General features: G+C 39.5%; 1 protein-coding gene and 1 long non-coding RNA gene across 6 annotated transcripts in view; both read right to left on the bottom strand.

The window, feature by feature from the left end:
• LOC102913495 (3-beta-hydroxysteroid sulfotransferase-like) overlaps nt 1-306 on the bottom strand; it is a 31,746-nt gene extending 31,440 nt beyond the window's left edge. For 2 of the 4 annotated variants that reach the window (XM_076571586.1, XM_076571591.1), the window contains exon 1: nt 157-304. The gene's annotated coding sequence lies outside the window, so the exon portion shown is untranslated. Of the gene's footprint in view, nt 1-156 lie in introns of all 4 variants that reach the window. The other 2 variants (XM_076571588.1, XM_076571595.1) reach the window with 2 other exon arrangements.
• Nucleotides 1-26,003, bottom strand: part of LOC143266763 (uncharacterized) — a 230,770-nt gene that overhangs the window by 149,277 nt on the left and 55,490 nt on the right. The gene's annotated exons all lie outside the window — the stretch shown is intronic.

The following is a 26,003-nucleotide window of genomic DNA, read 5'->3' as shown; positions in this document are numbered from 1 at the left end:
TATCTTGGGGAAACTCTAACTAAGCAAGTGAAGGACCTGTATGATAAGAACTTTAAGTCCCTGAAGGAAAAAAAATTGAAGAAAATATCAGAAAATGGAAAGATCTCCCATGCTCATGGATAAGTAGGATCAACATAGTAAAAATGGCAATCTTACCAAAAGCAATCTACAGGTTCAGAATCCATCCCTGGTGCATGAGCAGGCTTTTTGGAGACCACTACCTAAGATGCAGCCTTGAGGCAGGGAAAAGGCTTCCTCTACTGGCTGTGCCTCCTTATAAGAGGCCTTCTTGTGATGGAGGTAGTGGGGGGTGGTGTGTGAGTGAAAGGCTGGAAGGATGGGAGGAGTGAAGAGGAGGATCTTCGATTGGTGTGCAAATAAATGGAAAAAATTTAACAAAAAAATTTAAAATTCATGAATATCTTTTAAATTTTCCAGTTTTTTGGAATCTGTAAGGTAAACTCTAATAATTTTCTTAATTTCACTGTTGACTCTCATTATAACTCCTTTTTCTTGTCATGCTGTATTAGTTTTTATATTTCCTCTTTCTTTTGGCTAAATTTTGTCAATATTGTTTATATTTTGAAGGAACCAACTCTGTGTCATTGACTCTCTATATTGATTTTATTGTTGCTGCTGTTTTCATTTCACTGATTTCTACATTGATGTCAATCATTTTACTGGTTTTGGTGTTTGACATGTTTTTTTCCCCAAGCCCAAAGTTGAACCATTAACTAATTTAAAAGAAATCTCTTTGATATAGGTACTTTGAACCTTAAATGCCCCTCTTATGACTGTTTTTATTATATCCCAAAGGCTAAAGGATGCTGTGTTTTCCTGTTGGTTTGATGGTAGGAGTTGCTCCACTTGCTAAAAGTGTAAATTTGGAAATTTGGAGCCCTTGGTTATGGGAAAGTATCTCAGTCCTGCAAGAGGTTGATTCTCCCTACAGCTGGAAAGGGTAAAGACATCCTTAAAGTGTGCTGTATCTTTTTCCCACATACCTGAGTGAACCCACACCTGTTCAACAACACTTGTGAGACTTGAAAAAGAACAGAGGATCCAGATACTTTGAAGGACTAGAGGAAATTTTGCTCTCAGGATAACAGGATTGGCAAGGTCATGGGCAACATTCTATCTCGTGAGCAATGGTATGTGCAGTTATTAAAATGCCTGTTAATGGAAATGGAGTGAATGTTAAGGGAAAAAAAACTTACAAAGATTTTGGTATTAATTGAATGGCATTACCTTTGGTTTCAGGCAATTCCTCATGTTCAATTAAAATTGACAGCATGGAAGCAAATGTTGAGAGCTTTGAGGAAAGTTCATCAGAAAAGAAAGCCCATACTGTTAAAAACAGTCTTTGTGTAATTTAATTTCAAATACTCTGGAGCCATTGCAGAGTGAGTAGTCACTTAAAGCTATATCTGAAGTAGAACAGCAAATGAAAAGGGGAGACATTCAGGCTAGAATATGTAAATCAGCAGAAGAGAATATTCCTTTACAGGGTGATAGGAATGCTGTTTCAGAGGACAGTGAAAGTGAGAGAAGCCAAGACACTGGAGATGACTGTTCTCCTTCTTTATCAGATGAAACAGATTAAGAAATAGGAAGGGCTGAAAGTTAACTGCACACAAGAGCTCCCAAGACAGAAAAAAGGAAACTTCCCAGAAGGAGAAAGGGAAAGAAAGGAGAAAAAAAAGAAATCTTCCCACTAGTAAGAAGGGAAGGAGAAAGATTTAAAAGGAAATTTTTCCCTATAGAAAATGGGGGAAGAAAATGAATTTTCCAAGTAGAAAAATGGGGAATACTTAATTAAGGCCCAACAGCACCACCTTATAATGGAACTGAGGAATGGTTACCAAAGATCATAAGAACACCTCAGCAGGTGTTCCCAGCTACTATGCAACAGATGCCTGCAAATAATCACTATCTCCAAGGTTGTGTTCAATTTAATTGGAGACCTATGGACATGGAAGATCTGAAAAGAGTAAAAGAAGCAGTGATGGCATATGGGATGCATTCACCTCATGTAAAATGGGTTTTAAATAATTGGGCTATTCAGAATAGTTATTCCAAAAGATTGGAAGAGCCTCATGGCAGTCATACTAGAAGCTAATCCTCAATTACAATGGTTTACTTGGAGTAGAGAGGAAGCAGCGGGCATGGAACAGCATAATCAGACTAGAGGAGTAGATATAATAATGGACCAATTGTGAGGAGAGGGTCAGTATACTGATTTACAAAGACAAATACAATTTGATGATACTACGACAGTGCAATGTCTCCTAGTGGCTTTAAGTGTCTGGGATAAGGTCACAGAATCAGAGAAAAGATTTGTCTCCTTCACAAAATCACACAAAGTGCAGGAGAAGTCTACACTGAATTTTGCAGTTGAACTTCAGCAGTGCATAGAGCAGTGGCTGATTCACATGTCAGAAAAGTTTTAATTGAGTCTTTAGTTTTTAAGAATGCTAATACTGATTGCCAAAAAGCCATAAGGCCCTTGAAGGCTCAGGGAGCCCCTTTAGAGGAATGGATTAAAGCTATTGCTGATATTGGATTCACAAAATATAATGCTAATATAACTGGACAAGTTTTAGCTAAAGGCCTTAAATCTCAGAATACCAGATGCTTTAACTGTGGGAAATTGGGACATTTAAGGAAAGATTATCGTTCTGTTACTAAAAAAGGTAACTCTTTGGAGGATAACCAGAATTGAAAGCCTCAAACCTCAGGAATTTGTAAGACATTTTGTAAAGGTAAACATTGTAAGACATTTGGTAAAGGTAAACATTGGGCTAACAAATATTGTCAAGAAACTGGATGCAAAGCCTAGCTTGGGGCCCAAGAACAAACAATAGGAGCTACCAATTACCTGTCAGCAAGGATCATCAGCAGAGCCACCAGGGAAACATAAACTCAGCATTAGAGATTTAATGTGTGCTCCTTCAGGGATCACTGCTTTAGAACTAGCAGTATTCAAACATCTTACATTATCTCACAAATTCCTTGTTATAAGATAGCCACTCAAGAGTATTGTCCTTCTTATCCCCCCAGGGATAGTAGGAATAATTATGGGAAGAAATAGCTTAACATCTCAAGGATTTATAGTATACCCAGGAATTATAGATGAAGATCACCAGGGAGAAATTAAAATGATGGCATTTGTAGAAAGGACTATGGAAATAAAACCTGGGAATAGAATGGCTCAATTATTAATGCTTCTATATCTTAAAGACAAGCAGCATGCATATGTAGAACTGGAAGCTTTCGGAGTACAGGGGGAAATTATTTTGGCAAATAGTTTTCAGTGATGAATGGCCTAAATTAAAAGTCAAACTAAGTGGGATTGAGATTGAAGGATTATTGGATTCTGGTGCTGATATATCTATAATTTCACAAGGATCCTGGGATCCTAATTGGCCTTTACAAGAAGTCTCCACTCGATCCTGCCCCCGACTTCTCTTCTGGACCAGAGGTGAATATCCGGCTCCAACCCGGACCCCATCCCTGGGCACCAGCCACTCCGGGAAATCCTGCCCAACTTGGCCACAGGCTCTGGCCACCGGGCAGCTCCCCTTCTAGCGCCACCGGGAGGGATACCCTTCTCCAAGCCCCCCGGCAGCCCCTGCAATCTCCGCAGACTGCCCCCACGCCCATCTGCTCGAGACCCCAGCCACTTCCTGAGACTTAGAGACCGACCCCCAGCTCCCATCCTGTCCCAGACTTCCCTTCTGGACCAGAGAGCTCCCATCCTGCCCCCGACTTCCCTTCTGGACCAGAGAGTTGGACAAGAGAACTCCCTTTTGGACAAGAGAGAGAGACTTCTTGAATCTGTCAGTTCTTTCTGAAACAAGTACACTGATAATTCCAAGAAGGAACCACGAGGAGATGGGCAGACGTCAAGGCAGAAGTACATACAACAAAATGAAGAGCAATACAGCATCACCAGAACCTAGCCCCACTCCAACATCTAGACCTGAACATCAAAAATTGGAAGAAGCAGAAGAAAGTAGCCTTATGAGTAACTTCATGAAGAAGGTAGAGGCTTGTGTAGAGGAAAAGACAAGAAAATTGGAAGAACGCTGTAAACAACTAGGGGAAAGGGCAAACAAATTAGAAGAAAACAATAAAGCCCTCCAAGAAAACAATAAACTCCTAGAAGAAAACAATAAAGTCCTGCAAGAAAACAATAAAGCAATGAAAGAAAATCATGAAAAAGTAATGAAACAAACAAAGGAAACAGTCCAAGAACTGAAAAGGGAAATTGAAAAAATAAAGAAGACACAAACAGAGGGAATGCTGGAAATAGAAAACCTGAGTAAAAGATCGGGAACTTCAGATGCAAGTATAACTAACAGAATGCAAGAGATGGAAGAGAGAATTTCTGGCATTGAAGACACAGTAGAAGAAATAGTTTCATCAGTCGAAGGAAACACTAAAGCCAACAAAGTCATGAACCAAAATGTCCAAGAAATTTGGGACACCATGAAAAGACCAAACCTACGAATTATAGGGATAGAAGAAGGTGAAGAATACCAACTCAAAGGCACAGAAAATATATTCAACAAAATTATAGAAGAAAACTTTCCCAACTTAAAGAAGGAAATGCCTATGAAGATACAAGAAGCCTATAGAACACCAAACAGACTAGACCCCCAAAGAAAGTCCCCTTGACACATAATAATTAAACAACTAAATGTACAGAATAAAGAAAGAATATTAAGAGCAGCCAAGGAAAAAGGCCAAGTGACCTATAAAGGTAAACCCATCAGAATAACACCCAACTTCTCAATGGAGACTTTGAAAGCCAGAAGGACCTGGACAGATGTAATGCAGACACTAAGAGACCATGGATGTCAGCCCAGACTAATATACCCAGCAAAACTTTCAATCATCATAGATGGAAGGAACAAGACATTCGAAGACAAAGCCAGATGTAAACAATACATATCCACAAACCCAGCCCTACAGGAAGCACTAGAAGGAAAATTCCAACCGAGGGAAGTCAGATACACACTCGAAAACACAGGCAATAGATAAAGCCACAACAGTAAACCCCAAAGAAGAGAAGTACACACACACTACCACCAAAAATAACAGGGATGAAGAATCACTGGTCATTAATATCCCTTAATATCAACGGACTTAATTCACCTATAAAAAGACATAGACTTACAGAATGGATACGAAAGCAGGACCCATCTTTCTGCTGCATACAAGAAACACATCTCAAATTCAAAGACAGACACTACCTAAGAATAAAAGGCTGGGAAAAGACTTTTCAATCAAATGGTCTTAAGAAACAAGCAGGGGTAGCCATCCTGATATCCAACAAAATAGACTTCAAACTAAAATCAATCAAAAGAGATCAAGAAGGACATTACATCCTCGTCACAGGAAAGATCGACCAAGATGAAGTTTCAATTCTGAACATATATGCCCCAAACACAAGGGCACCCACATATGTAAAAGAAACATTACTAAAGCTTAAACCACATATAAAACCCCACACATTAATAGTGGGAGATCTCAACAGCCCACTTTCACCACTGGACAGATCTCCCAAATCGAAACTTAACCGAGAAATAAAGGACTTAACTGATGTCATGACCCAATTGGACCTAATAGATATCTACAGAACATTCCATCCTAACAAGAAAGAATATACCTTCTTCTCAGCACCCCATGGAACTTTCTCTAAAATCGACCACATGCTTGGCCACAAAGCAAATCTCAACAGATACAAAACAATCAGAATAACCTCCTGTGTTCTATCAGACCACCATGGTTTAAAGCTAGATTTCAACAACAACAAAAACTACAGAAAACCTACAATCTCATGGAAACTGAATAATGCTCAACTGAATCACCAATGGGTTAAGGAAGAAATAAAGAAAGAAAGTAAAGACTTCCTAGAGGTCAATGAAAATAAAGACACTACATACCCAAACTTATGGGACACTATGAAAGCAGTGTTAAGAGGGAAATTCATAGCACTAAATGCCCACATAAAGAAGCTGGAGAAATCCCACACTAGTGAATTAACAGCACATCTGAAAGCTCTAGAACAAGAAGAAGCAAAGTCTCCCAGGAAGAATAGACGCCAGGAAATTATCAAAGTGAGAGGTGAAATTAATAAATTAGACACTAAGAGAATAATACAAAAAATTAATGAAACAAAGAGTTGGTTCTTTGAGAAAATCAACAAGATAGACAAGCCCTTATCCAAACTAACCAAAAGACAGAGAGAGAGAATCCAAATCAACAAAATCAGAAATGAAAAGGGGGACATAACAACAGACATTGAGGAAATCCAGAGAATTATAAGGTCATATTTCAAAAACCTCTACTCCACAAAACTGGAAAACCTAAAAGAAATGGACTGTTTTCTGGATAGATACCACATACCTAAGTTAAATCAAGACCAGATAAACTATTTAAATAGTCCAATAACCCCTAAGGAAATAGAAACAGTCATTAAAGGTCTCCCAACCAAAAAAAGCCCAGGACCAGATGGTTTCAGCGCAGAATTCTACCAGATCTTCAAAGAAGAGTTAATACCAATACTCTCTAAATTGTTCCACATAATAGAAACAGAAGGAACATTACCAAACTCCTTCTATGAGGTTACAATTACCCTGATTCCTAAACCAAACAAGGATGCAACAAAGAAAGAGAACTACAGACCGATCTCCCTCATGAACATTGATGCAAAAATACTCAATAAAATACTGGCAAACAGACTCCAAGAACACATCAGAACAATTATCCACCATGATCAAGTAGCTTCATCCCAGGGATGCAAGGGTGGTTCAACATATGAAAGTCCATCAATGTAATACACCATATAAACAAACTCAAAGAAAAAAAACACATGATCATCTCACTAGATGCAGAAAAGGCATTTGACAAAATCCAACACCCCTTCATGATAAAAGACTTGGAGCGATCAGGAATACAGGGAACATTCCTAAACATAATAAAGGCAATATATAGCAAACCAACAGCCAACATCAAATTAAATGGAGAGAAACTCAAAGCAATCCCACTAAAATCAGGAACGAGGCAAGGCTGTCCACTCTCCCCATACTTATTCAATATAGTACTTGAAGTTCTAGCCAGAGAAATAAGACAACATAAGAAGATTAAGGGGATTCAAATTGGAAAGGAAGAAGTCAAGCTTTCTCTATTTGCAGATGACATGATAGTATACTTGAGTGACCCCAAAGATTCCACCCAGGAATTGATAAAGCTTATAAACACCTTCAGCAACATAGCAGGATACAAGATCAACACAAAAAAATCAGTAGCCCTCCTATATACAATGGACAAAGAAACTGAGAAGGCAATTAGAGATACATCACCCTTTACAATAGCCAAAAATGACATAAAATACCTTGGGGTAACACTAACCAAGCAAGTGAAGGACCTATATGACAAGAACTTTAAGTCCCTGAAAAAAGAAATTGAAGAAGATGTCAGAAAATGGAAAGATCTCCCATGCTCATGGATAGGCAGGGTTAACATGGTAAAAATGGCAATCTTACCAAAAGCAATTTACAGATTCAATGCAATCCCCATCAAAATACCAACACAATTCTTCACAGACCTGGAAAGAATAATACTCAACTTCATATGGAAAAACAAAAAACCTAGTATAGCTAAAAGAAACCTGTACAATAAAACAACTTCTGGAGGCATCACAATCCCTGACTTCAAGCTCTACTATAGAGCTACAGTAATAAAAACCAGCTTGGTATTGGCATAAAAACTGACATGTGGACCAATGGAATTGAATTGAAGACCCTGACATTAACCCACACACCTATGGACATATAATTTTTGACAAAGAAGCCAAAAGTGTACAATGAAAAAAAGAAAGCATCTTCAACAAATGGTGCTGGCATAACTGGATATCAACGTGTAGAAGGCTGTAAATAGATCCATATCTGTCACCATGCACAAAACTTAAGTCCAAGTGGATCAAAGACCTCAACATAAATCCAGCTACTCTGAACCTGCTAGAAGAGAAAGTAGGAAATAGTCTTAAATGTATTGGCATAGGAGATCACTTCCTAAATATAACACCAGTAGCACAGACACTGAGACAATCAATCAATGGGACCTCTTGAAACTGAGAAGCTTTTGTAGAGCAAAGGATACGGTCAACAAGGCAAAGTGACATCCTACAGAATGGCAAAAGATCTTCACCAACCCCACATGTGACAGAGGACTGATATCCAGAATATATAAGGAACTCAAGAAATTAGACATCAAAATGACCAACAGTCCAATTGAGAAATGGGCTTTAGAATTAAACAGAGAATTCTCAACAGAGGAAACCCAAATGGCTGAAAGACATTTAAGGAATTGCTCAACATCCCTAATCATCAGGGAAATGCAAATCAAAACAACTCTGAGATACCACCTTACGCCTGTCAGAGTGGCTAAGATCAAAAACACTGAAGACACTTTATGCTGGAGAGGATGTGGAACTCGGGGAACTCTCCTCCACTCCTGGGGGGAATGCAAGCTTGTACAACCACTTTGGAAATCAATATGGTGCTTTCTTAGAAAATTGGGAATCAATCTCCCCCAAGATCCAGCTATACCCCTCTTGGGCATATACCCAAGAGATGCTCAATCATACCACAAGAGCACTTGCTCAGCTATGTTCATATCAGCATTGTTTGTAATAGCCAAAACCTGGAAACAACCTAGATGCCCTTCAACTGAAGAATGGATAAATAAATTGTGGCACATATACACAATGGAATACTACTCAGCAGAGAAAAACAACTACATCATACGGTTTGCAGACAAATGGATGGATCTAGAAAAAATCATCCTGAGTGAGGTAACCCAGACTCAGAAAGACAAATATGGTATGTACTCACTCATAGGAAGATGCTAGATGTGGAACAAGGATGACTGGACTGCTACTCACATCACCAGTGAGGCTACCTGGAAAACGGGACCCCCAAAAAAGACACGGAGATATGGACGAGATCTACATGAACAGCCTGGTCATGAGTGGGAACAATGAAGGGCGACAGTCGAGGGAAAGAGAGCGGGAGATCCTAGCTGGATCAAGAAAAGAGAGGGAGAACAAGGAATAGGAGACCATGGTAAATGAAGACCACATGAGAAGGTGAGAAGGGGAGGAAGCAGAGAGCTAGGGAGGCCCACGGAGATCCACAAAGATACCCCTGCAAAAGACTGCTGGCAATGGTCACGAGACGGCAGGAATTGACCTACTCTGGTGATGGGATGGCCAGACACCCTGATAGTTGTGCCATAAACTCCATCCAAGGACTGAGGAATCTGAATGCAGACATCCACGGCTGGGCCCCTGGTAGAGCACCGGGAGTCTAATTAGTGAGAAAGAAGAGGGTTTATATGAGCGAGAATTGCTGAAGCCAAGGTTGGATAAAGCACTGGGACAAATAACCAAATGAATGGAAGCACAGTATCTATGAACCAAAAGCTGAGGGGCCCCCAACTGGATCAGGCCCCCTGAATGCGTGAGACAGTCATTTGGCTTGATCTGTTTGGTAGGCAGCTGGGCATTGGTGCCGGGTCCTGGGCTTGTTGCATGAGTTGGCTGTTTGAATCCTGGGACTTATGCAGCAACACTTGGCTCGGTCTGGGAGTGGGGGAATGGACCTGCCTGGACTGAGTCTACCAGGTCGACCCCGGTCCTCGGGGGAGACCTTGATCTGGAGGAGGTGGGAATGGGGGGGTGGGCTGGGGTGAGGGGGAGCGAGAGGGGGAGAACAGGGGAATCTGTGGCTATTATGTTGAACTGAATGGTGTTGTAAAATAATAATAAAAAATAAATAAATAAATTTAAAAAAAAAAGAAGTCTCCACTCAATTTATAGGCACTGGCACCTTATTTCAATTAAAACAGAGTGTAGAGTGGGTTAGATATATAGGGACTGAAGGACAGAAAGTGATAGTAAAGCCTATGCAGCTGAGAGAGTCGTGAATTTATGGGAAAGAGATTTTTTACAACAATGGGGAGCTCAAGTTAATATTCCTATGATTTCAGAGACAGCTCATAAATTGAGCTTAAAAGTGGGGCCATGTGCCTGGGAAAGATATTGGAAATAATTATAGAGAAAGTCACAGGCTACACAGATTGTACAAAAGCTAGATCAGACAGGAATTGGCTATCCAAAAAATACAAAGAGATTCTCTTAGTTGTTTAGGTTATAAATTATATAAACAGAGAAGTCAGTGGCAAAATGTAAAGATTAGGAGAGATCAGTTGTTCTTAATGAGTTTCAAAAATTATTGGGTGATATTAATTGGTTGCATCATAGCATTGCACTGTCTACTCAAGAATTAAGTAGTTTGTTTCACATTTTGCAAGGTGACTCAGATTTAAGCAGTCCAAGACAATTAACAGCTGAGGTTGAAAGCTATGTTGTGAGCTCAAGTAGAACAAAAACTACAAAATGCCTATGTAGATTGACTAGATCTCACAAATAAGTGTATTGTGGTAATTTTGCCTTCTACCCATTCCCCTACTAGATTTATTGTGCAAATGGAAGATAATATTTTAGAATGGATATTTTTAGCTCACAAACAATAAAAAGTTAAAGACCTATATAGAAAAGGTTTCTGAATTAGTCATAAAGGGAAGAATAAGACTTTGTCAATTGTCGGCAATGAATCCAGCTGAGACTGTAGCACCCTATACTGATACTGAAATTGTGCAGTTGTAGGTGATTAATGATGACTGTCAGAGAGCTTGTAGTAATTTCTTAGGAAAAATTAACAACAATTACCCAAAAAATAAGTGGCTACAAGCTATAAAAAGAACTGAGTGGATTCTTCCTCACATAGTGAAGAGAGCACCTATTCCTGGGTCTCTTGCATTCTATACTGATGCAAATAAATTAGGAATGGCTGGTTTCAAACAAGAGAACATCAATAAGGTCATTCAAAGCCTATATGATTCAATTAAAAAATCAGAGCTGTATGCCTTTTCTGATGGTTTTATTAGACTTTAATGGGTCTCTTAGTATAATTACTGATTCTCAATAAGCAGAAAGGATTACATTCCATATAGATACTACTAACGTATTCCTGATAATTCAGAATTAACTTTACTATTTATATAACTACAACAGGCAATACAAGAAAGCAATTGCCCACTTTATATTACCCACATCCTATCTCATACTGGGTTGTCTGAACTTTTAGCAAAAGGAAATGAGGAGATTGATCAGTTATTGATAGGAAATGTGTAGGAAGCTTCAGAAATTCATAAGAAACATCATGTTAAATTAAAAGTTTCAAGAAAATTTTTCCCTTTCTTGGCAACTGGCTAAGGAAATTATAAAAAATCAAGGTCCTTTACCTGCAGGAACTAATCCTAAAGGTACACAAAGGAATGAAATTTGTCAAATGGATGTGTTTCATTTAGCAGAATTTGGAAAATTAAAATATGCTCATGATAACATTGATACATATTCAAGGTTTCAATGGGTATCTGCCTTGAGGTCTGAAAATGCTGATTCTGTAATTACACATTTATTAGAAACAATGGCTGTACTGCACCTACTGATACAAATTAAAACTGATAATGCCCAGCTTGTGTTTCCAGTAAAATGAAACTTTTTTTTTTCACAAGGCAACATAAAACATGTTACAGGAATACCATTTAATCCTACAGGGCAAGCAACTATTGAAAGATCTAATCATACTCTAAAGGAGATACTTCCTAAACAGAAGGGGGATATGAGGACCCCAGTGATAGACTGCATAATGCCTTACTAACCTTACATTTTCTAAATGTTAATGAAACAGAGACAACAACTACTGAAAGGCGTTGGACCATAGGAAAAAAATGATGATATTAATCAGCCTGTGCACTACAAGGATGCCATGACATCTGTATGGGAAAAAAGGGAGGTGTTATTATGGGGTCATAACATATACGCTTGTGTTTCCACAGGAGATACTAAATTGTGGATCCCATCAAAATTGATAAAAATCTGAGCAAGAGACATCTCCCAGATGCTGCAGCTACAGAGGTGCCTCTGTGACAGACAAGACACAGGAGGCCTCTGGAGCAAACAACTAATTCTCCCACCTGGGGACAGCTTAAGAATTTGTGTGACAAAGGGGAGGCTATACTTCACATGACTCACAAACCTCTTAATGCCACAAACTTATTTCCTGCCCTGCTTTCAGTGGTGATGGTGCAGGTAAAAGGGATGGATCATAATTATTGAGCCTTTATTCCTAATCCACTAATTAATTTAGCAGTAAGTTGGGGAGATACAAATATTCCTGTAATTGTCAACGAATCTTCTTGGATACCTGATCCTTATGACAACCGAAGTCCTGCTCAGCCAATAGAGGAAGGTAGAGTGATTAATAATTACACTGTGGAAGTACGAGGAATTCCTATTTGTATGGGAAATGAAATTCAATGTTTAAATATAACCTTTCAAGTATAGCTATCCATAGTCAACACTACCCAAGATTATCACAATAAATTTTATATGCTCCATGTGTACGGTTTCAAAGGACAGTAGATTAATGCTACTATTTCCATAAATCTACCATTCTGTGAGATGAGGGTTACCAACAAGGAATCTGACTGGGTGCATTGGCGACAATGTAATAGTGAGAAACCTCAAGTGCTAATTAATGTCTCCCAAGAAAACATCATAGAGTGGAGCCCCTATGGCTTCCCTCAAGGAAAATAGTGTCACTCGGAGTTAAGGTGGAAGTAGTATAGTTTGAATGGAACTGTAGAAATCAGTGCTTCTGTTAATGAACCTATCGAACTGCATGGAGTTGGGATGTCAAGTCCTTTCCTGCAATCTGGCAATTCAGTTCAGACTAACTTGTGGAAAATGGCAAGTTTTCCTCTAAAGCATGGGAAGGAAAACCAAACATTTAGGATGATAAGTATACTTTGTCATTTAAACTAAATCAAAGCCATCCTTTTATGGCATGCATACCATTACCTTACTTGTTACTAAATGGACCTGTACAATGGCACCCTAATAATTACAGCATCACTTGTGAATGTTGTACCCTTCATACCTGTGTTAATTCTAATATACCTTTAAACTTAACCTCTGAAAGTTTGTACATTCATAGAGCAAGGCTAGCAATCTGGATACCAGTGAGGTTACCGAAGCTATGGCAAGACTCTCCTGTGATGATCCTGGTACAGAAACTCACTGAACAAATATTAAAAAGGACACATCAAATGGTTGCACTGGCTATTGCAGTTATTATCAGAATTATTGCATTAATAGCTGCTGCTGCAATAGATGGAGTGACGTATCATAAAGAAATTCAAACTGCTGAGTTTGTCAGAAACTGGCACAAACACTCTAATGAACTTTGGACTGAACAAAGTAGGGTAAATAGTGAGATAGTGAGTTAGTTGATTTAAGACAAACTGTTATTGTTCATTAATAACAAACTTATTTCATTATTGGGAGATCAGTTAAAAATATTAAAGGAGCAGATAAAATTAAAATGAGATTAGAACATTACATCTTATATTATACCTTTAAAGTTTAATGAAAGCAAGTATGATTGGGAAAAGGTTAACATGCATTTTGATGGGTCACCCTAATTCTTCTCCAATGATTTCTGATTTACCGCAAGAAATTAAGGAAACTTTTATAAAAAGTTACCTGATATGACAAGAATGGATATTATAGAAGGCCTTACAAATACTATATCCTCATTTCCCCCTATGGATCACTTTAATACTTTAATAGATTTATTGTTTTAGCATTTTTTACTTTTGTGCTAGCAATAGTAAACTTAGTGGTTTTACAATATGTTTTGGCTTACTTACATAAGAGTGTAAAACAGAAAGATAGGGGGAAAGCTATGTTGTGAGGCTACATAACCCCCAAAATAATTAATTATTGTATGAAAGAAAGGGGGATCTGATGGGAGAATTCCCACTGAGTTATACCTGGTCTGGAGCCAGCCTTAATCTGGACTAGCCTTAATCCACCTTTTGTTTCTCAGTTACCTTTTGTTTCCCTTGTTGTTCTCCATGTGAATCTTGCCTGAGAGTTTCCCAAAGGTACAAAACATATGCAAAACTTGGTTGGGAAAACTCCAACACTCTGTGATATTCCTTAATTGAGAATTTGCATTTGGTACTGTCTCTTTGGAAGCTTCATAGGGATGCTTTGAGGAGATGGAAATCAACTTACTAAAAGTGTAAGTTTGTAAAACAATAAAGATGCCCTTGGCTAAGGGAAAGTGTCTTAGTAGTGAGAGGCTGATTCCCCTTGCAGGTGGAAAGACTAAAGACATCCTTAAAGTGTGTTGTGTCTTCTTCTCATGGACCTACGTGAACCCACACCCATTCAGCAACAACCCTGGTCTAACTATTTTCCTCTCTTATACATTTATGGACTCCCCCCTCCCCCCCAAGATGGGAATGGTGCTGTCCATAATATGCTTTGTCTTTCTACATTATCAATTAAACATCAGGAGACTTTCAATGGCATGCTCATGGGTCAGTTTTATCTAGATGATTCCTCATTAAGACTCTCTTCCAAGGTAGTTATAGGTTTTATCTAGTTAACAGTAAAAAGAAATTTAAAGCAGCCAAAACATCTTTTTTCCTAACTGTGAGAACTGACTTATTTATTTATTTATTTATTTATTTATTTATTTATTTATTTATTATTTTATTTTACAATACCATTCAGTTCTACATATCAGCCACAGGTTCCCCTATTCTCCCCACTCCCACACCCGCCACTTACCCCCAGCATACCCTCCATTCCCACCTCCTCCAGGGCAAATCCTCCCCTGAGGACTGCAATCAACCTGGTAGACTCAGTCCAGACAGGTCCAGTCCCTTCCTCCCAGACTGAGCCAAGTGTCCCTGCATAAGCTCCAGGTTTCAAACAGCCAACTCATGCAATGAGCACAGGACTTGGTCCCACTGCCTAGTTGCCTCCCAAACTGATCAAGCCATTCAACTGTCTCACCTATTCAGAGGGCCTGATCCAGCTGGGGGCCCCTCAGCCTTTGGTTCATAGTTCATTTGTTTCCATTCTTTTGGATATATTTTTTTCAATAATTGAGTAGAACTGAAATTTATTATAAGCCACAGTCATCCTAGGAACCTCCATACTATATATATAGCCTCTATGGTTCTATGGGCTGTGGTCTGATTGTTCTTTATTTTATATCTAGAATCCACTTATGAGTGAGTACATACCATGACTGTCTTTCTGGGTTTTGGTTACCTCACTCAGGATGATTTTTTCTTGTTCCATCCATTTGCCTGCAAATTTCATGCTTTCATTGTTTTTCTCTGCTGAGTAGTACTCCATTGTGTATATGTACCACATTTTTTCCATCCATTCTTCCGTTGACAGGCATCTAGGTTGTTTCCAGGTTCTGGCTATTACAAATTGTGCTGCTATGAACATAGCTGAGCATGTATCTTTATGGTATGAATCAGCATTCCTTGGGTATATGCCCAAGAGTGGGATGGCTGGGTCTTGAGGTAGTTTGATTCCTAATTTTCTGAGAAACCGCCATACTGATTTCCACAGTGGTTGTACAAGTTTACATTCCCACCAACAGTGGAGGAGTGTTCCCTTTGCTCCACATCCTCTCCAACATTGGCTGTCATTGGTGTTTTTTATCGTAGTCACTCTGACAGGTGTAAGGTGGTATCTCAGAGTCGTTTTGATTTGCATTTCTCTGATGATTAAGGATGTTGAGCATTTCTTTAAATGTCTTTCAGCCATTTGTAGTTCTTGTTTTGTGAATTCTCTGTTTAGCTCTTTAGCCCATTTTTTTAATTGGACTGTTCAGTATTTTGTTGTCTAGTTTCTTGAGTTCTTTATATACTGTGGAGATCAATCCTCTGTCAGATGTGGGGTTGGTGAAAATCTTTTCCCATTCTGTTGGCTGTCTTTTTGTCTTATTGACTGTGTCTTTTACCCTGCAAAAGCTTCTCAATTTCGAGAGGTCCCATTTATCAATTGTTGTGCTCAGGGTCTGTGCTGTTGGTGTTTTATTTAGGAAAAGGTCTCCGGTGCCAATGCTTTCAAGAGTGCTTCCTACTTTCTTTTCTAGAGAACTGACTTTTAAAATGTTTTCTATGTCTATGAACCTTGTACTTATTCTTTTCATAGAGTCATGGATATCTTGGAATTATCATTCTTCTCTTTATATTATGTATCTTTGTTCTTGATGGATTCTACTAAGTCTGCTACCTTGTCATCATGCTGTATTCTTTCTTTTTCCCTTTAAAAAATATTTATGGTGTATATGTGTGCATAAGTGTCAGTGTTGGTAAACATATGTCACAGAACACCTGTGAGAACCTGAGAGCAACTTTGTAGAGTCAGTTGTCTCCAAATTTATGTGGATGACTGAGACTGAGATCTGATCATAAGGCTTATATGATAAGCACTTCTACACATTGAGCCATAACATAACCCCACCATTCCTTTTATATCTCTATTTAATTTTTCCAATTTTTTGTAGATTATTTTTGCTAATTTCTACTTTCAATTGTGCAATAAAGATGCTTTTATAACATTCTCTTTAAAATGATGTCATTAGGGGCTGGAGAGATGGCCCAGTGGTCAATAACACTTGTTGATTTTTCAAAGATGAAATTTGTTTCCCAGCCCCAACACTGAGTGGTTTACAGCGTTCTATTATTCCAGCTTCAGGGGAACTGACCCTCTGTTCTCTCCTGTGTAAGTACACACCCAGGGACATATGTGTTCTCACATAAAAACACACAAACATATAAAAAATAAAATACATCTTTGTAAATAATTTTATTAGCTACAACTTTCCAGGGCCTTGCATTTTATCTGGATCTCCAGGTATACAATGGAAAAACAAGGCATTCTCTTAATTGATCTTCAGTGCACCTTTCCTTTGTTTGAAGGGCTAATGTTCTTTAGTGTTCACAACATCTCTATTATCTGTTTCTGCATGAAGTGTCTTTATATCTTTTAACTTTAATAATTTCATAAATTGTTTTTATCATAATTCATTCCCCTCTTCCATTTCCCCCATATTCTCCTCTCATTCTAGAAGCATCCAGTTTTGTTTATTCATTTTTAAAGATTTATTTTTATTTTATACATAGATGCCTTTTACCTGCATTTATGTATATGAACCACAATACATGCATTATCCAGACTATGGCATCAGATACTCTGGAGCTGAGATAATGAGTCATTATGTGGATACTGGGAATTTAACCCAAATCATTTGTAAGAGCCCCAAATGTCTTAACTGATCAGCCATCTTTCAATCTGTAAAGTAATCCAATCCAATTGATGATGCCTACATACTCTTGAGTGTGTGAATATCTAGTAGAGTTTGGTCAATCATTAGAGACCACATCCTTGAAGAAAACTGATTCTTTTCAGGAAGCTGTCAGTACTTTACCAGAGGTCAGAGATCATGGCTAAACTCCACCTCCATGCAGGAATTTTGTCTGGCCTAAGTTTGTACAGATCTTGTACATGAGTCACAACTGTTGTACATTCATGTGTGCAATTGCCATGAGGTATACAGAAAACACTGTTTTGGTGTAGTCATCTACCACCTCTGCCTCTGTAATACATTCTTTCTGCATCAAAAAGTGACTACTGAGCCTTGGGAGGAAAACCTGTTCTATAGAAGTCCCATTTAGTGCTGATCACTCCAAAGTCTTTTAATGTGTGCATCTTTTACAGTTGTTAGTCTCTGTGTTCATCACCATTCATTCCATGGATAAACATTTCTGATGATGGTAGGGAGATGCACTAAACTATAGGTATAATGAAAAGACATTACAAGTTGGTTTCTGAAGAATTTTTTAAAAACTCATTCTTGGAGTAAATAGGTCTTGGATATGAGAACTGGTATCCTTCAGGTGTAATGGGAATTACTCAAATATAATATCCTTAAATATTGGTTCATTATTCCTGAAATATCTAGTTTTAGAGCTTCAACTAGACAATTATTGGCTCTTCCAGTGTCATTTTCTGTCCTTGATTTAGTTTTCAAGCTTTTGCTTGTTTTACACGATATTTTTATTTCTTGGAGATTTCAAAAATATAATGTATCTTGATCTACTACACTTGCCAATACCTCCTCCAACACACCATAGGTGCCCAAACACAGCTACATCACAACTTCAAGCCTTTTTAAAAAACAAAACCCACTCAGGATAATTTGTGGTACTCATTTCGGCATGAGTGTTGTTCCATCCACAAAAGCATGGGAAACCTAACCATGGACATAAACCAAATTAATAAAAACCCTGACTCATCCAGATTCCATCCATTGCCAATAGCTCTTCAGCCAAGATGGGATCTCAGGACATGCCCCCATCCATGCTGAAATATTAATGGGCTTGATCTCATGTAGTTTTTCTATAGGCAATAACTGATGATATGAGTTCATTTGCACAACAACCAAGTCAAACGCAGAGGGCAAGATTCACAGAGGACAATTTCACAGCACTCCTCCAGATCCTCTAGCTTTTACATTCTTTCTATTCCCTGTTCTGGTATGTTTCCTGAACTTTGGGTAGTGGGGTGATATGGAAATTGCATCAATTATTGAGCACTCACAGTCAATTATTTTCCATTTTGATCAGTTAAGAGTCTCAATATTAGTCTTTTGTGGGGGTATCTCTGTGGATTTCTGTGGGCCTCTTTAGCACTTTGTTTCTTCCTCTTCTCGTGTAGTCTTCATTTACCATGGTCTCTTATTTCTTGTTCTCCCTCTATGTTCTTGATCCAGCTGGGATCTCCTGCTCTCTTTCCCTCGACCCTCACTCTTCATTGCTCCCACTCATGTCCAGGTTGCTTATGTAGATCTCAGCCATTTCTCCATCATTGGGCGATCCTCGTGTCTTTCTTGGGGTTCTGTTTTCCAGGTAGCCTCACTGGTGATGTGAGTAGCAGTCCAGTCATCCTTGTTCCACATCTAGTAACCTCCTATGAGTGAGTTCATACCATATTTGTCTTTCTGAGTCTGGGTTACCTCACTCAGGATGATTTTTTCTAGATCCATCCATTTGCCTGCAAACCTCATGATTTCATTGTTTTTCTCTGCTGAGTAGTATTCCATTGTGTATATGTGCCACAATTTATTTATCCATTCTTCAGTTGAAGGGCATCTAGGTTGTTTCCAAGTTTTTGGCTGAGAGAGAGCCGGGACTGACCTACACTGGTGATGGGATGGCCAAACACCCTAATAGTTGTGCCAAAAACCCCATCCAAGGACTGAGGAATCTGGATGCAGACATCCACGGCTAGGCCCTGGGTGGAGCACCAGGAGTCTAATTAGCGAGAAAGAGGAGGGTTTATATGAGAGAGAATTGTTGAAACCAAGGTTGGATAATGCACAGGGACAAATAGCCAAACGAATGGAAACACATGAACTAAGAACCAAAGGCAGAGGGGCCCTCAACTGGATCAGGCCCTCTGAATAGGTGAGACAGTTGATTGGCTGGATCTGTTTGGGAGGCATCTAGGCAGTGGTACCAGGTCCTGTGCTCATTGCATGAGTTAGTTGTTTGAAACCTGGGACTTATGCAAGGACGCTTGGCTCAATCTGGGTGGAGGGGACTGGACCTGCCTGGACTGAGTCTATCAGGTCGATCTCAGTCCTCAGGGGAGGCCTTGCTCTGGAGGGAGTGGGAATAGGGGGTGGGCTGAGGGGAAGGGGAGGGGGCAGGAAGGGGGAGAACAAGGGAATCTGTGGCTGTTATGTAGAACTGAATAGTATTGTAAAATATTATAATAATAATAATAATAATAATAATAATAATAATAATAATAAGAGTCTCAACATTAACTAATGCCCAATGAAAAAAGATGAAGGTGAAGAACAGCACAAACTCATGGGTAGAAATATGAACATTTAGAAAGCAATTTGACAACATGACCACTTAGTTAAACATTAGTGGGAGCCCCACTTAGGACCTATGACCACTCCAGCCATGGGGTTATGATTCGGTTTATGGTACCAGGCATGTGTTGCCTCTTTGAGGATCAAGCTTCACATTGAAGCAGACATCACTTAGTTACCCCGTAACAGGTGCATCATTATTGCACTGCTGGGCACATCTGGCTTGGCAGGTCTGTATTGTAGCATATAGAAACAATTCAGGAAAAAAGGCGTTCTATGCAAAATCAGACACTGAAAAATGAAAAGTATAGCTGTGAGAAATTGCAGACAAAGGTGAACTGAGAAGAGAGGTAAAGTTCAGATTCCTCTGGTGGTTGTCTGCCCTGCCCCACTTGACAGAGACCTTTCTATTTTTCCCAAAGAGCAGATCTTCCTCAACACAAATACTCAGCTGATTCTAAAAGGTCACAAGGATTCCCTCTCCCTCTCTCAGTGTCTCTCTGCCTCTCTGCATCTCTTTGTCTCTCTATCTCTCTATTTTTATCACTCTGTCTCTGTCTCTTTGTCTCTGTCTCTCTGACTCTGTATCTCTGTCTCTCTGTCTCTCTCACACACACAAACACACACACACACACACACACACACACACACACACACACACAAACAGGTACCTATGTCTCATATTTCATTGGTGTGATTATTAATGATATCATACAACCTTGATTCATACCTTCAGTTGATTTCAGCCAATAAATTGTTGTATTGATGGGAATCTTTCTTTCCAACACCAAATAATATACCATTCCTTCCATGTGTCTCTGTCATCATGTCTTTCTGTTTTCCTAGTACACATCACCATGAGGAAGGTACTGACTTGTATGCTTGTTGAAAATGACTCCCCACTAACACACAGATTTTGTGGTTATTTGTTGTTGGATCCAGGCATTAGATCTTGTCACTGGAGTGTAACAATTAGAGTGTAACAAATAACAAATATCCAGGCTCAGTAGGAAGGTTCAAGCCTTTAATTCCAGAACTCTTGGAGTGGAGAGAAGTGGATCAATAATTCAAGGCCATCCTTGTCTATGTAACAAGAGTGAGGCCAGGCTTGTTGACACACCTTTTGTAATCATTGCCCAAAATAAATATCTTTTTACTTGTTTTATGACAAAACCACTGTTAATTATCATCTAGACATATGTCATAAGCTTATTACTTGTATCTTCACTGACATGCTTTTGCATCTGTTGTTTGTTTTGAGACAGAGTCTAGGTGAGTTCAGGCTGGGTACACATTCACTGATTGTCTGAAAAAGACATTGAACTCCAGAACTTTTCTTGTCTTTACCTCCTGAGTGTTGGCATTACAGATCTGTGCCACCACATGTGGCTTGCATTTGGCTTTTCTCATGATGTACATATGTATATGGGTTTATGATGACATGAATGCCTATGTGTGAATGTGGGCATTCTTGTTCTAAGGTTTGAGGTTTGAGTGTTGAAGTCAGAAGACAACATCAGGTGTTGCTATCTACCTTGTTTGAATCAAGGTCTCTTATTTCTTGTTCATCTTGTGTGTGCCAGATTAGCTGTTTCCAACCTTCAGGGAAATCTTCTGTCTCCACTGCCATCTCAGGGAAGGAACATCAGTGTGACAAACAGAAGCTGTACCACCATCTATATGGTTTCTGAGGATTCAAACTCAGGTCCTCACACGTTTGACAAATGCTTTCCACTGAGCCATCTCCTGAGTCCAACTTTCAGCCTCTTTAAGTGACCTAACTCTGTCATGCATTGCCTAATTCACATTCGCTGTACAAATTCTCTGTAGATCATTTACCCTCAGCCTCCAGTCCAGTTTTAGACTCTTTGAATTCATGTTTCCTACTAGCCTTACCCTGTCTGAACTCTTGGCTTCTCTCCTGACTTGATTCAGTTAGCCCCTCAGGTAACAGGGAGCAGTGCAAGTGTGCAATGGAAACTGATACGTAAAGAGTGAGCACACCCAGAACAGGAACAGTAAAGACACTGGGACTTTGGAAAACACATCAGACTAGCACTGTGAATGGACATAAAACTTTGGCATAAAGTAGAAGGCTATTCTTAGAATGTCTCCAATGATCCACATTTTGGAGGCTTGGGTCTCAATGAGACACTCTTAAAAAATATAGTAACCTCAGATATGGATGCCATTGGGTGGGGGCTCTCCCTCAGAAGGGGTTAAGATAGATCTCCAGACAGGATAGTAACTAAAAAGTCCAAGCCTGGCCATGCCCTAGACCCTCTGTCTTCGTGTATTAGTGTGACTGATTTTCCCAGCACATGTTCCTGTCCTCGCAACCTGCCAGTAGGATGTCTCCAGTGGTAAATGTATTAGGTGATGAGTTTGTTAATGAACTTGATTTTATCAGTTCACTATTTGTGTGTGTGTGTACATCAAACATCATGTTGAATGCTGTAAATGCAGACTGTTTTAATTTTTCTTTGTAAGGCAGAAAAGTGAAGAAAATCAAGTTGTCCCATTCTCATGTTTTCTGATTGACACTTTCTTCCTCTCTACACAAGCATAAATGGATCATGGTTTGAGCACACCCGTGGTGGGCTGTCCATGAAAGAATGGGACAACTTCCTGGTACTGAGTCATGAAAACATGAAGAAGGTCACCTCATTCTTAAAGGCACCACACAGTTGAAGACGAGAGGAAGCGGTCCTTCAGCCTCTGTTTCCTTTTAGGAGTAAAGGCTGGTGATGAGGACGTTACTGATAGTTGTAATTTCTTTTTTGTTTGTTTTTGGTTGGGAGATTTTCTTTTTATTATATTTTTATTATTAAAATGATTTTTTGTCATTTTGTTATTTATTTTTGAAAATGATTTTTAATTATGAATATATTTTGAACATATCATCCCCTCCCCAAGGCCTTCCAAATCCTCCACAGTCCTTACCAATCCAACTTTAATTTTTTTCAAAAAGGAAAAACACAGTACAACAACACACCTCCACAAATCAAGAAAAGAAAATATAACAAAGTACAATATAAAATGCTGTGCTAGAAGGATTTCTGTCAACTTGTCATGGACTAGAGTCATGTAAGTGAAGGGGACCTCAATTAAGAAAATGCCCCCATAAGATTGGGCTGTAGGCAAGCTTGTAAGGCACTTTTTTCTTTTCTTTTTTTTTCTTTATTTTTATTATTATTATTATTATTATTATTATGAAATTTTCTATTCACTTTACATACCAACCACAGATTCCCCTGTCCTCCCTCCACCTGCCCCTCAGCCTTCCCCCATCTCACTCCCTATTCCCACCTCCTCCAAGGCAAGAACTCTCATGGGGAGTCAGCAGAGCCTGGTAATATCAGTTGAGGCAGGTCCAAGAGCCCCCTCCCTGTACCAAGGCTACACAAAATGTCTCACCATAGGCACTAGATACCAAATACTAGCTCATGCACTAGGGACAGGTTCCTATCCCACTGCCTCAGGGGCCCCCTAAACAGGTTAAGCTAAACAACTGTTTTGCTTGTCCTGAGGGCCTAGTCCAGTACAGTGGGGGCTCATCAGCTATTGGTCCACAGTACATGTGTTTCTACTAGTTTCGCCACTTGTCTCTGTACTTTTTCCCTTTATGGTCTTGATATCCCTTGCTCATAGAATCCTCCTCTCTTTCATTGATTGGATTCCTGGAACTCAGCCTGGCACCCGGCTGTGGATATCTGCATCTGCTTCTCTGAGTCACTGGATGAGGGCTCGCTCTATGATGACAGTTAGGGTATTTAACAATCTGATCACCAGAGGGGACAGTTCAGGTACCCTCTCCACTATTGCCAGTAGTCTATGGTGGAGTCATCCTTGTGGATTTCTAGGAACTTCCCTAGCACTCTGTTTCTTCCTATTCCCATGATGTCTTCATTTATCCTGGTATCTGTTTCCTTGATCTCCCACTCTATCCCTGTTCCAGTTCAAAACTCCCATTCCCCTATGTTCTCATTCACCATTCCTTGCCCTCCATTGCCCCCCCAACCCCCAGTTTGCTCGTGTAGATCTCATCTATTTTTCCTTTGCTGGGTGATGCATGTGTCCTTCCTAAGGTCCTCCTTACTAGCTAGTCTCCCTGGAGCTGTGAGTTGCAGTCTAGTTATCCTTTGTTTTACATCTAGTATCCACTTATGAGTGAGTACATACCGTGTTTGTCCTTCTGAGTCTGGGTTACCTCACTCAGGATGATTTTTTCTAGATCCATCCATTTGCCTGCAAACCTCATGATATCATTTTTTTTCTCTACTGAGTGTATATGTACCACATTTTCTTTATCCATTCTTCAGTTGAAGGACATCTAGGTTGTTTCCAGGTTCTGGCTATTACACACAATGCTGATATGAACAAAGCTGAGCAAGTGCCCTTGTGGTATGATTGAACATTTCTTGGGTATATGCCCAAGAGTGGTATAGCTGGATCTTGGGGGAGATTGATTCCCAATTTTCTAAGAAAGATCATATTGATCAGGTTTTCTCACATTAGAGACTCTGACAGTGGTACCTCCAGGGATAGTTGATGTTTTAATAAGGAGACATTTCTTCTGGGTATGTTGGGAATGTGAGAAGCAATAGCACTGATACCCACATGGACCTAATCCCTGTCATCATAATTCCCCAAATTCCTGCAATTATGGATATCCTTGCTGGAGGGATTGCAGACATGTGTGATGGATAAGTGGCTCCAGAGGTTGATCCATCTACTGACCTCATGCACAGAGCTAGAAAAATCCAAAATTACTTTCATTTGATGAGCTCTTCTGGCCATGAAGAGTGTGGCTACCTTTCCTTATATATTTTGCCACATGAGCTGAGCTCCTACTACCTGCTGTTTATTGGCTTGACAGCATCCAGATCTTTCCTATGTAATTGGACGTTCTCTGTCCCAAACACTCAGTCCCAAAGAAACACACAGAAACTTATGTTAATTACAAATACTTAGCCAATAGATCAGGCTTGTTACTAGCTAACTCTTACACTTAAATTAACCCGTATTTCTAGTTATGCTTTGCCACATGGATCATGGCTTTTAATTTCATTTTTTAACATATCCTGCTTACTCTATGGCTGGTTGGCATCTCCCCTGACTCTTCCCTCCTTCTTCCCATCATTCTCAGTTTGGTTTTCTTGCCTAACTTCCTGCCCAGCTACCAGCATGTCAGCTTTTTATTAACCAATGATAGTAATACATATTCATAGTGTAGAAAATCATTGTTCCACAGCATCCACCCCCTACAATTGTGTCCTATGTTTCTGTTTCTTCCTATGGCTCTATAAGGCTAAGTCTAGGCTCCCAGATTTGTAGCTCTCTGTCTCAGGTCCCTGAAGTAGCTCAGTTTTAAAAACCCTTTTTCCTCAGAAGATATCATTAAGAGATGCTCTTTGAATTGTACAGAATGACAAAATAAAATTTCTGCCCACTGCCTCCCATTCAAAAGAGAAATTACCACCTCACTAAAAACCTGCACTGGAATTTGAGGCTCAAAAGAGCTCTAGGCTTGTCTGCAGGGGATACTGTCAGTCTGGTTTTACCTCGACTGCCTGGCATAATTTTTGGATGAAGCTCTAGCTTCCTCCTAATACCAAAGAACTGACAAACTTGAACTCTGTTCTTCTGGGCTTACTTAATTTTTGCCTGTGTATGTGTGTGTGGTATGCACATCTGTGTGCATGTATGTACAGTGGCCAGAGGTCAACAGCAGGTGTCCTTTTTGGTCATTCTCAACCTTCGATATTGAAACAATGTCTTGGGGAGACTAGTTTTCCTTCTCTCAGCAGTCATCTGTTGCCTCCTTGTAGTTCTTTGTCTAGAGCTGGGGGACCTTTGAAAACTTAGTGTTATTGTTCCACTGCCATTTCTTTCTGTTTTTCTTTTTCTTTTCCTTTTTTTTGAGACAGTGTTTCTCTGTGCAACAGGCCTGGCTGTCCTGGAACTTGCTTTGTAGACCAGGCTGGTCTCAAGCTAAGATCTGCCTGCCTCTGCCTCCCAAGTGCTGAGATTAAAGGCCTGTGCCACCACTGCCTGGTGCCACTGCCATTTCTAGGAGAGAGTCTTACAGTAGACTTC

Source organism: Peromyscus maniculatus, chromosome 1 (genome assembly GCF_049852395.1).
Source record: "Peromyscus maniculatus bairdii isolate BWxNUB_F1_BW_parent chromosome 1, HU_Pman_BW_mat_3.1, whole genome shotgun sequence".
NCBI lineage: Eukaryota > Metazoa > Chordata > Mammalia > Rodentia > Cricetidae > Peromyscus > Peromyscus maniculatus.
Note: the sequence above shows the minus strand (reverse complement) of the source record. Positions and strands in the feature narration are given on the sequence as shown.